Source organism: Lepus europaeus, unplaced genomic scaffold, assembly GCF_033115175.1.
Source record: "Lepus europaeus isolate LE1 unplaced genomic scaffold, mLepTim1.pri SCAFFOLD_3_1, whole genome shotgun sequence".
NCBI classification, from domain to species: Eukaryota; Metazoa; Chordata; class Mammalia; order Lagomorpha; family Leporidae; genus Lepus; species Lepus europaeus.
In genome coordinates, this window is record NW_026909276.1 from 8,102,281 (window position 1) to 8,114,464 (window position 12,184).

Genomic DNA, 12,184 nt, shown 5'->3' on the forward strand with positions numbered 1-12,184 from the left:
GCCTTGGGCCATCTTCTACTGCTTTCCCAGGCCATAGTAGAGAGCTGGGTCAGAAGTGGAGCAGCCAGGACTTGAACTGATGCCCATATGGGATGCTGGCACTGCAGGTGGCAGCTTTACCCACCATGTCATAGTGCCAGCCCCTTTCTAGGGAATTTTTTTTTTACTTCTTTCCTGCTTAATTGTGCTTTAGTTACCTAAGGTTGGTTAATATATAAATGGTGAATTAGCAAGGTATTCCAAATTTAGCTTTGAATTATATGATTTTGTGGGTTTTTTAACTTAACTTTTTTTTATAAATATTGGCCATTACTACTCTTTTTTAAAAATATTCATTCATTCATTCATTTATTTATTTGAAAATCAGAGTTACACAGAGAGAGGGGAGGCAGAGAGAGAGAGAGAGAGCGCTCTTCTGTCTGATGGTTCACTCTCCAATTGGCCACAATGGCCAGAGGTGTGCTGATTCGAAGCCAGCAGCCAGGAGCTTCCTCCAGGTCTCCCATGTGGGTGCAGGGGACCAAGTATCCTCTACTGCTTTCCCAGGCCATAGCAGAGAGCTGGATTGAAAGTGGAGCAGCCAGATTTTGAACAGGAGCCCATATGGGATGCCGGCACTTCAGGCCTGGGTGTTAACTTGCTGTGCCACAGTGCCAGCCCCTGAATTTTACTTTTTTATTTAGACCTTTCTTATAGACATGGATTATGTCTTCTAGTTTCTAAGTAACTGCATCATAATGAGGACCATTGTAGATTGTAGCAGTCAAAAATATTTGGCTTGATGATCAACATAAGGCTTATAGATAGTAGCTACCCATGAGAAAGTTTATAAGTCAGTTGGAGGTTGCCTTTTATTACTGATGAACATGAATGTACTGAGAACTCCTTGTCCATTAGATAATAAAATCCAAATGAAGATTTACAAATGAGTTCCCTCCTGCCTTCTTCTATCATTGAAATTCTGTTGTTCCTGCCTTTTGGATCTCCCTGTATTCTGTTGCCTCTTCTTCATTCCTACTACCACCATACCTTGGTTCAGATCCTACTAAATTACCATTGATATACTTTTTAATTGAACTCTCTGCTTTTTGTTTTTCTTACCTTTGTGTCAAAAGCCTCTTAGTTCATCCCAACCTTTTCTGATTGCTCAGGTTCTCTTATTCCAATATCTAGGAAAATCATGTGGCTGGTAGTTCTTTCAACACACCACACAAAAGAATGCTCAGTAAATGCTTACTAAATAGTGAATGGAATGCCTTTGGGTGAACATTTAACCTGCTTGGCCCTGGATGGTTTCTGTTTATATATTTCAGCCCTGTGTCATCATAACATGTCTTTTTTATTATCAAAGTTGTCTCTGAGCAACAAATTATACATTCATCTAATTGTGTCTGTTATCAAATAGATATCTATTGCATTGTCTCTTCAACTAGGTAGTTATTGGGATCAGAAATTGTATTTGTTTAATTTTTATAGCCTGATTTATTCATTCAACTAAAAGAATGACTCTATCAACATGCTGAGTTTTAATGTCAAAGCAAACATGTTTCTTGCCCTCATGAACTTTCAATCTGGCAAGAAAAAGCAGTCTACACAAAGCATATTGCCTGACATAATAAACATTAGTGTGAAATGAATGGATATATTTAAGCATTCCTAATCCAGCAATTCTAATCCCATGAATTATAATCAACAGAAATAATCACAAACAGAACTCCATGTCATCCTGCTTCCATTTACATTTCTACTTAAAATCTTAAAAATCAAGCACCACACATATACCCAAGAATGCATAATGTTTATATGCTATCTTGATATTAAACATGAGAAAAATAACCATACAGCAATAGCAACTTTGAACCTTTCTTTTTTAGATAAGTTATAATCCTATGTGTTTCTCTACAGTGAAGATTAGGATTGTAGATACTCTTCCTCTCCCTCACTTTTTATTTTAGAGATGAGAAATCTGGGGTTTTAGAAACTGAGTCGCAAGATAAAAGAAATATTTCTTTTTTAGTAGAAGATTTTTTTTTTATTTGAAAGACAGAGTTACAGAGAGGCAGAGGCAGAGAGAGAAGTCTTCCATCCACTTGGAAATTCTGGGTCTCTGATGTGGATGCAGGGTCCCAGGCATTTGGGCCTTCTTCTACTGCTTTCCCAGGCTAGAGCAGAAAGCTGGATTGGATGTGGAGCAGCAGAGACTTGAACCAGCTCCCATATAGAATGTCGGTGCTGAAGGAGGCGGCTTAGCCCACTATGCCACTGTGGTGGTCCCAAAAGATTTCTTAAACCAATATTTCACTTTGGTTGGCCTTTAACCTAGATTTTTTTTTTTTTTTTACCATACTTCCATGGTCAAATTCAATTCTAATCTCTTTCCACCTCAGCTTTCTCTTTATAAATTGAGAATGCTGTCTCCAGAATTAAATGAGGTATAATTGATACAAAGTAAGGTGTTTACTGTTAATCTGGCCCCTAGAAGATACTTGGCAATGTTAGTCCTGTATCCAGTTTTCTCTCTCTCTCTCTCTTTTTTTTTTTTTTTTGTACTTGGTGAATTAGAGGGTGGTGTAAAATGCTTTGAAAAGAACCACAAATAAAAGACACAAATAAAAATTGTATTCTCAAATCTAGATGTTAAACTATGCTGTGTACACCTGTGCTAAGAGTTACATTGAAATCCTTGTCATTTATTACTTGAGAGAAGCTGTCCAGGAATAAAGCAGCCAGTAGGATTTTTCTGAGGGAAACAGCGTGTGTGAGGGAACCGGGGTTTGGGACTCAGCAGCAGTGGCTGTCACTTCTTAAGATTTTGTTCAAGAAAGGAAGAACAGCAGCTGACCCTTGAGGTCTGGGGTGGGAAGGAAGGGAAGGAGGGATGTAAACAAAAGCAAAGGCCCTCTGGTTCCCAGCCTGTCTCCGCCCACCCCACACTGAAGCCCTAGGGGAGGGCCAGTAAGTCTATCCAGGAATGCCCTGGCCTGGACTCCATTTCCCAGAGTCACCCGGTGCTCTACCGTTTTCCTCTCTGAACGCCTGTGCGTGTGCATGCGGAAGAACGTGCGCATGCGCGTGCCTTTCCATGTGGCTCGGCGTTGGGAACAGAAGTTCAAGAGGCCGCGCTGCTCCTTCTCCCGCATTCACTGGGGAGTCTTGCTCTGCAAGTGCAGTTGCAGGCGGTTCGGGAGCGCAGCCCCAGACCTGCCGCCCGCCGCTTCTGTGCCTCTGCATCTGCCACCGTGGGTCCCAAGTTCCAGTGACTTCTGTCCCACCCTCTCCGCTCTGCTCCCCGTGTGTCCTGAAGAAAGGGGACCTGCTCCCGAGATTTTCCACGGCAAGTATGGAGACCAGGAGGGGGCATCTATGCGTGTGTGGGAGAGCGGTGGGTGCGATGGCGGGTGGCGGCTCCCAGACCTCGATCACTTGCTTCTCAGTGATCCTGGGAGCTTCTCCGGCAGAGTCAAGGCTGGGGCCCAGGTGTTGTGTCTCCCACCGCTGCTTCCCAGTCTCCCAATTCTCGGCCGGTCCCACAGGCTGCCTCGCTCAAATTCTCCTTAAAGTACACTGGACGAGGTACGGCACAAGCAGGGCAGTTGAGAGCATGCAAAGGAAGGATTCCCATTTAAATAAGCCCAGTTCTCACTTTGGGTGGGTCAGAGAATGCCTTGTGGCTGGGCCTTAGGCTATATCCCCTGGTAGTTCCAGCTGGGTGGGGCTTGGTGGCCCTCAGCCGGAGCCCGAGGCTCCGGAGAGGTGGAGATGGAAGATCAGAGTAGGATCTGGCTCTCATGGACCCCATGCTGGATCCCGTGGACACACTTGACAGCTGGGGCTCTGTGTGTTTGGCTGACTTTCCCAGCAGCACGTGAAGCTTGTGCAGTAGCTTTGTGGATTGATCTCTCTTCCGTGTATAATTAACAGACTCTTTTTCAATCTGGAGCTTGAGGCTGATTTATTTTCCTGCTTTTCGATTTCTGTCTTCAACCATTCTTCTCATGTTATTAGGGATGTCAACTTTTATTACCTGCTGCCAATCCCTTTGCAAAGTGAGAAGTGAACTGAAATTAATGCAAGTCTACCGTGTGAGTTAATAATGAGCTACTTCAATCTGGATTTTCATAGTGGAGAGCTACAAAAACATAAATACAGAAAAGTATCAATTTTTCTTGTCTAGTTCTTTACAGTCACTCAATGCTCCACCAAGTTGATTATCTTACAGTCTATATGGTTTTAATTAAGAGGGCCAGTTGCTTTTTTTTTTTTTTTAATTTGACGGGCAGAATTAGACAGAAAGGAAGGTCTTCCTTCCATTGGTTAACCCCCCAAATGTCCACTATGGTTGGCACACTGTGCTGATCCGAAGCCAGGAGCCAGGTGCTTCCTCCTGGTCTCCCACGTGGGTGCAGGGGCCCAAGCACTTGGGCCACAGCAGAGAGCTGGACTGGAAGAGGAGCAACTGGGACAGAACCGGTGCACATATGGGATGCCAGCGCTGCAGGCAGAGGATTAACCAAGTGAGACACAGTGCCGGCCGGTTACTTTAAAAAAAAAAAAAAATATTTAAAAGGCAGAGTTACAGAGAGGCAAAGATAGAGAGAAAGAGAGAGATCTCCCATCTGCTGGTTCACTCCCCAGATGGTCACAATGGCCAGAACTACATGGATCAGAAGCCAGGACCTTCTTCCAGGTCTCCCACACAGGTACAGGGGACCAAGCATTTGGGCCATCTTCCACTGCTTTCCCAGGCCATAGCAGAGAGCTGGATCAAAAGTGGAGCAGCCAGGTCTTGAACCGGCACCCATATGGTTTTACCCGCTCAGCCACAACACCAGCTTCAAGTTACTTTTCTTATTCTGGGTTCTGTGTTTAACCCCATGGCATTTTCAACATGGGAGGATGTTAGTGATAGATTTTCAAAATGACTGGTCTGTGGAAGCCTTTGTACAAGGTGTTAATGTGAAGAGGGGTAAGGAAGAAAAGGGAAAATGTGCCCCTCTCCCCCCACAGAGATGCCCACACAGTACGGTAAAAGATGTGGCTTTGGGCTGGCACTGTGGCTCAGTATGTTAATCCTCTGCCTGTGGTGCCAGCATCCCATATGGGCACCTGTTTGAGTCCCAGCTGCTCCTCTGATACAGCTCTCTGCTATGGCCTGGGAACACAGTAGAAGATGGCCTAAGTGCCTGGGCCTCTGCACCCATGTTGGAGACCCAGAAGAAGCTCCTGGCTCCTGGCATTTGATCAGTGCAGTTCTTCTGGCCATTTTGGCCAACTAGGGAGTAAACCAGCAGAAGGAAGACCTTTCTCTTTGTCTATCCATCTCACTATCTGTAATTCTACCTCTCAAATAAATAAATAAAACATCTTTTAAAAAAAGAGCAATGTGGCCCTGAAAACTATTGCTATAGACTAACTTTCAGTATAATGACGTTTTCACTTGATTAACTGAGTGATTCATAGATTCTGTTAGAGTCCTGTTGTCACCAGATTACTAATCTGTGAAACTCATTTAGCATAGTAAGGTTACCTAGGAAGTAAAAATAGAAAGGGAATCCTGGATAGAGGTTGCTAGGGTAACAGCATTCTTCCTCTCAAACCCAGTGTGTTTTTGACCTTTTCTCCCATGTACTCCCTATCACAGTGCTTGTAAGTGGGCAAGCAGTTATATTTCTGCTGAAAACAGTTGCTTCACACCCAGGAAACAACTGTAAGACACTCTATCAGCAACTATGTTGTGTGTACATTAATATGAACTTGAAAACATCCAAGAACAGGATTCCTAAACTACTCAGGCTAACTCACTGTTCTTGGCACATCATTCCCTGCTCTGCTATAAGTTTCTGGCAAGTTCTTTAAAATTTTTAGGAGAGACATGTTTCATATGAGAGACATAATCTGATAATGTAGCAGTGATGTATTTAAGAAAAGGTGCCATGTGAGGAAGCAGTCTGATGTGTCCTTTCATCTTCCCATTAATAACTCATTGATGTCTAGCACAGGGTGGCAGAAAGCAATCCTCCTTCTGAATTGCATCAAGCCAGGAGGATTCATCTACAGTTCATCTGAGCTTTCTTTGTATGAGGGAATAACCAAAATACAACATTGTATAGGTTTTTTTTTTTTTTATTCATTTTATTTACTTGAACAGCAGATTTACAGAGAGATGGAGAGACAGAGAGAGGTCTTCCATCCGTTGGTTCACTCCTCAAATGGCCACAATGACTTGGGCTGGGCCAGGCTAAAATGAGAAGCTAGGAGCTTCTTCTGGTTCTCACACTTGATTTCAGGGGCCCAAACACTTGGACCATCATCCTTTGCTTTTCCAGGGGAATTAGGGAGCTATATTGGAAATGAAGTAGCCAGGTCTTGAACCAGTGCCCATGTGGGGTGCTGGCACTGCCAGGGTCTGCTTAACCTACTACACCAGTCCCATGTGCATTTTTCAAAGGGGGGGAGGGGTTAAATTTTGTCTAATATGACTCTCAAAGATTATAATTTCTGGGCCGGCACCATGGCTCAACAGGCTAATCCTCTGCCTTGCAGCACTAGCACACCGGGTTCTAGTCCTGGTCGGGGCACTGGATTCTGTCCTGGTTGCCCCTCTTCCAGGCCAGCTCTCTGCTGTGGCCAGGGAGTGCAGTGGAGGATGGCCCAAGTGCTTGGGCTCTGCACCGCATGGGAGACCAGGAGAAGCACCTGGCTCCTGCCTTTGTATCAGCGCAGTGCACCGGCCGCGGCGGCCATTGGAGGGTGAACCAATGGCAAAACGAAGACGGTTCTCTCTGTCTCTCTCTCCCACTGTCCACTCTGCCTGTCAAAAAAAAAATATATAATTTGTAGTAGATGATGATTTTGGTTATATTTTGAGTTTCATTACATTTCTATATTTTTTAAGTTAATGAGTACTAGTAGTTACCTTATTTTTTTAAAAGATTTATTTATTTTACTTGAAAGTCAGAGTTGAACACAGAGAGGAGGAGAGGCAGAGAGAGATAAGTCTTCATTTGCTGGTTCACTCCCCAGTTGGCTACAGTGGTCGGAGCTGTGCCGATCCAAAGCCAGGAGCCAGGAGCTTCTTCTGTGTAGTAGTTATGTTATGTTATGTTATCCTTGCTTTGGATAAACAAACTCTCTCCCATCCCTCATTTAAAATGCTTTTTAAAATAGGTTTATTTTGAGGGCTGGCACTGTGGCATGGCAGGTGAGGCTACCACCTGCAGTGCTGGCATCCCGTATGGGTGCTGGTTTGAGATCCAGCTTCCTGCTGTCTCCTGGGAAAGCAGTGGAAGATGGCCCAAGTTCTTGAGTTCTGCACTGCATGGGAGACCTAACAGAAGCTTCTGGCTCCTGGCTTCAGATAGATCCAGTTCTGGCCATTGCAGCCATTTTCAGAGTGAATCAGTGCATGGAAGACTTCTCTTTGTGCCCTGTCTCTCTGTAACTCTGCCTTTTAAATAAATAAATAAATTTTTACATGCTACACCATGGAGCTGGCCCCAAGACCTAACAGGTTTTCTGGGTGCTTATCCTGGGGTTCACTTTGAGCACTAAGCACAGTTATTCTGTGTGACTGAATATTTCATGTTTCTTATCGAAAAGTTTTTCTCATGTTCTGAGTGATTGGGCTACATCTGCCCATAGTGGAAACTAAAACTTAATTTGGCATTTGAACACCCAGAGTGCTGATTCCTGTAATCTTCTGAATTTAATCAGAAAATGTGTTTTGAAACATTTGGTTTATGGGTAGACAGGGCAGTTTTCCTGGATTCCTGTGAGAATTGATGAACTGATGGTGTGTTTCTACCCCACGTTATATTCTGAAATTTACTTCCTTTTATTTTCTTAAAATAACTATATTTGAAATTTGCTCCCCCCTTCTGAAATGTTTGTGCTTCTGTCCTCCTTATAACCATGGACATGAGTAGCCCTTTTCCTTCCCTTTATGATGCTATAAGAGCAATAGGACATTGTCTCCCCTGTCAGCACATCTTCCTCAGTATATCTCTTTGAATTAGACCCTGGGTTAACTTGGCTGCACAAAAGGCATATACCTAAACCCAGTGTACCTAATGGATGAAAGTCATCATAAAATCAATATGCCTTGTAAACCTCTCATCTCTTGTTTTGAAATGTGTTTTGAATGTGTCTTATGTCAGTGTCTGTAAGCCAGAGACTTCCCACTTAAGGCAGAAGGCTGCTGAGGGACAGCACAACTGTAGCTTTGCTCTGTTACTTTACTGTGGCTACTCTCTCACCCTTTCTCTTTATTTTATTAAGATTTAAAAATTTTTATTTTAAAGCAGAGTTACAGAGAAAGAGGCAGAGACAGTAGGATGAGGATCTTGCATCTGCTGGTTCACTCAAGAGCCTGCAATGAATAATCCTGGCCCAGCCTGGAAGTCCAACTCAGTGTCCCATGTTGGTGCAAGGACCCAAGTACTTGTGCCATCTGTTTCTGCTTCCCCAGTTGTGTTAGCAGGGAGCTGGATCAGAAGCGGAACAGCTGTGACTCAAACTGGCACTCATGGGGCTGGCATTGTGGCACAATGGGAAAAGCCACCATCTGCAATGCCAGCTTCCCAGATGAGCAGCAGTTCATGTCCCAGTTGCTCCACTTCTAAACTAGCTCCCTGCTGATGGCCTGAGAAAAGCAGCAGCGGATGACTCAACTGTTTGGGCCATTATAACCCATGTGTGAGACCCAGATGAAATGCCTGGCTCCTGGTTTCTGTGTGGTTCAGCCCTGGCCATTGCAGCCATCTCAGATGGAAGATCTCTCTCTTTTTTAGCATTTATTTATTTATTTTCAAGGCAGAGATAGAGAAAGGGAGAGAATGAGAAACAGATTTTCCATCTGCTGGTGTACTCCCTAGATGGCTGCAATGGCCAAGACTGGGCCAGGCCCAAGCCAGGCACCAAGAGCTTCATCCAGGTCTCCCACTTGGGTGTCAAGGACCCAGGTATTGGACCATCTTCTACTTTTCCAGGGCTACTAGCAGAGAACTGGATCAGAAGTGGAGCAGCCAGGACATGAACTTGTACTTATAGCAGATGCCAGCACTGCAGACAGCAGCTTTACCTGCTAGTCCACAATGCCATCCCATCTGACTCTCCTTCCTCTCCATAATTCTGACATTTTTAAAAGATTTATTTTATTTATTTGACAGAGTTATTGATAGAGATAGAGACAGATAGAGAGGTCTTAAGTCTGCTGGTTCACTCCCCAAATGGCCACAGTGGCCAGATCTGAGCTGATTTGAAGCCAGGAGCCAGTAGCTTCTTCTGGATCTCCCACATAGATATAGGGGACCAAGGACTTGGGCCATACTGTGCCACTTTCCCAAGCACATTAGCAGGCAGCTGGATTGGAAGTGGAACAGCCAAGATCCAAACCAGGGACCATATGGGATGCAGGCCAGTGTCTCAACCTGCTGTGCCACATCACCTGCCCCCAAAACTCTGACTTTCAAATAAATCTTTTTTAAAGGGTGGACACACATATTGGATCCCAGTATTTCATTTGGTGGTGGCTTAATCCACTGTGCCACAAAGCCAGCCCCACCCTTTATGCTGTGTGTCAGGATCTTGGTAATATCTGCTGAACAAATGTTGGTATTATGTTAGACTCCTGTTTTATTTTGGTTCTCATTTGTTGAGTTCATTTTGGCTGCCACTTTTGGGTAGCAAGCTGTGATGTCATCAGTGGCTAAAGCTGCCATGTGTTAGGCTGGCACAGATTCTACCTTTCCATTTCTTCAAATAGAAGTGGAAAATGAAATCCTCTCAAAACTAACATGCTACAAAGTAACTACTGGAAATCAAGCTTCCTTTCTTCTCACCTAACAGACCCAACTGGTCTCTGTGTTTCTCATTTTAGCCCAAACCTATATCAGATTCATAGAGCAGAAGGAAGCTTATTTTTCAAGGCAGAATTCATAGATGTGGTTGTCCATTCACCTCTGAGAATTAAAGCCATCACTCTGCTTTTTGACTGGTTTTCAGTCTGTGGTGGTACCATCCTTCACAGGAAGACAGATTCCTCACAGAAGAATACACCTAGGTGGAGAAAACTTTATGGAGTGGGCTTTCCAAAGTGAAATGGAATTCTGGCCTGGATATCCTTGAGATCATGATCAGCAGAGTGGGGAAATTCTTAGCTATGTCCATTCACATACTTTCCTTTTTGTTCAATGTATTCCTCTCTTACATAGTGCTCTGTGCTCTCCTTCTGTTGCACAACACAAGGAGTGTCTGTGATTGAGGCTGTTTGTGTACCACTGCAGTATCTGGAGTTGCCTTTGTCTCCATCTCTAACCAGAAACTCAGATGCAGAGTGAGGAGGAGACTGCCAGCCTGCCACACAGGGTTTGGGCCCCTTGCTCCTTTACTTTTCTTCAGTGCAGGAGCAGCCTTAAACAGAGCTGTACTGGGTAGTATTGTTTCTTTTAGATTCGAGTGCTCGGATAGCAAAAGAAATACATATTTTTTTCTTATAGAACAGATTGAGGAGGCACTACATAAAGTCAGCAGCAACATTCTTGGCTCTTGTTACATGTCAAGATGAGTCAGAATATATAGGGCCATTTGTTAAATTTTTTAAAAAATTAAAAATATTTATTTATTTGAAAGGCAGAGTTACAAAGAGAGAGAGAGACGTAAATCATTTATCCACTGGTTCACACCCCTATTGGCCACAACAGCTGCAGTTGGACTGGATTAAAGTCAGGAGCCAGTATCTTCCAAATTTCCCATGTGGGATTAGGAGCACAAGCACCATCTTTTGTAGCTTTCCTAGGCACATGAAGGAGCTGGATCAGTAGTAGACAGTTGGGACATAAATTCATGCACAATATGGAATACCAGCATCACAGGCAATGGCTTTCCCAGTATGCTCTACTCTCTGTTTTTATTATTATTATTTTTATTTGAAAGGCAGAGTTAGAGAAGCAGAGGCAGAGAGAGAGAGAGAGAGAGGGAGAAAGGCCTTCCATCTTCTGGTTTACTCCCAGATGGCTGCAATGGCTGGAACTACCCTGAATTGAAGCCAAGAGCTGAGAGCCTCTTGCAGTTATCCCACATGGGTGTAGGGGCCCAAGACTTGGGCCATCTTCTACTGCTTCCCCAGACCTTAGAAGAGAGCTGGATCAGAAATGGAGCAGCTGAGACTCAAAGCAGCGCCCACATAGGTTGGCGGCAGTGCAGGCAGCAGCTTCCCTGCTGGGACACAGTACCAGCCCCTCTATCATCTATTTTATGGAAATATATATTTAAGGGACATTAGAAGGCCATTCAGGCCCTTCCTACAAAACATTTTGAAATAATGATTGACAGTTTACTAGACTGCTTCCAAAGGGAGAGAGCTGCAGGAACAGAGAGGGCAGTGATATTGAAAGGGTATGAGGAACAAGGGAAGGTAAGAAGGCCAGAAGAAATCTTGAAAAGTATTCCAAAGGATAAAGTAATAGGGCACAGGTCATTTGTGAGGATTTCTATTATAGGGTTTTCCTTTTTTTTTTTTTTTTTTTTAAATTAAAGATAATTTCTAACATAATTTGTGATATACTTGACTCACTTTTCAGTTTTCTTCTTACAGATAAGATATGCTTATAAGATGTAGAGGGGCTGGTACTGTGGCTTTGTAGTTTATTCCTCTGCCTGTGGCACTGGCATCCTATATGGGCACCGGTTCTAGTCCCATCTGCTTCTCTTCTGATCCAGCTCTCAGCTATGACTATGACCTGGGAAAACAGTAGAAGATGGCTCAAGTGCTTAGGCCCCTGCACCCAAGGAGGGGACAGAGAAGAAACTCCTGGCTCCTGGCTTCAGATCAGTGCAGCTCCATCTGTTATAGCCATTTGGGGAGTGACCCAGCAGATGGTATAACTTTATCTCTGTCTCTTCCTCTCACTGTCTATAATTCATCCTCTCAAATAAATAAAATCTTAAAAAATAAGATGTAGAGAAGTACTGGAATTAAATGCAATAGTATATTCCTAAATATGCAGTTAGCATTAAATTTTTGTTGAGAAAGGGATGAGCTTGGCTTTGTGTGTCTTGCTTAGAGCAGAATTTTTATGACTGAATTTGAGATAATTAAAAATCAGTTTTATAATTGAAACATTGACCATTTTTACTGCTGCAGCCTCCCCCTCACTCTGTATCCCTATGCAGATAGTCCACATGA

General features: G+C 43.7%; 1 protein-coding gene across 3 annotated transcripts in view; it reads left to right on the plus strand.

Moving 5' to 3' along the window:
* Positions 1-3,089: 3,089 nt before the first annotated feature.
* Positions 3,090-12,184, plus strand: part of LOC133755314 (zinc finger protein 585A-like) — a 68,482-nt gene continuing 59,387 nt past the window's right edge. For 2 of the 3 annotated variants that reach the window (XM_062185464.1, XM_062185463.1), the window contains exon 1: positions 3,090-3,338. The gene's annotated coding sequence lies outside the window, so the exon portion shown is untranslated. The remainder of the gene's footprint in view (positions 3,339-12,184) is intronic. The other variant, XM_062185465.1, reaches the window with a different exon arrangement.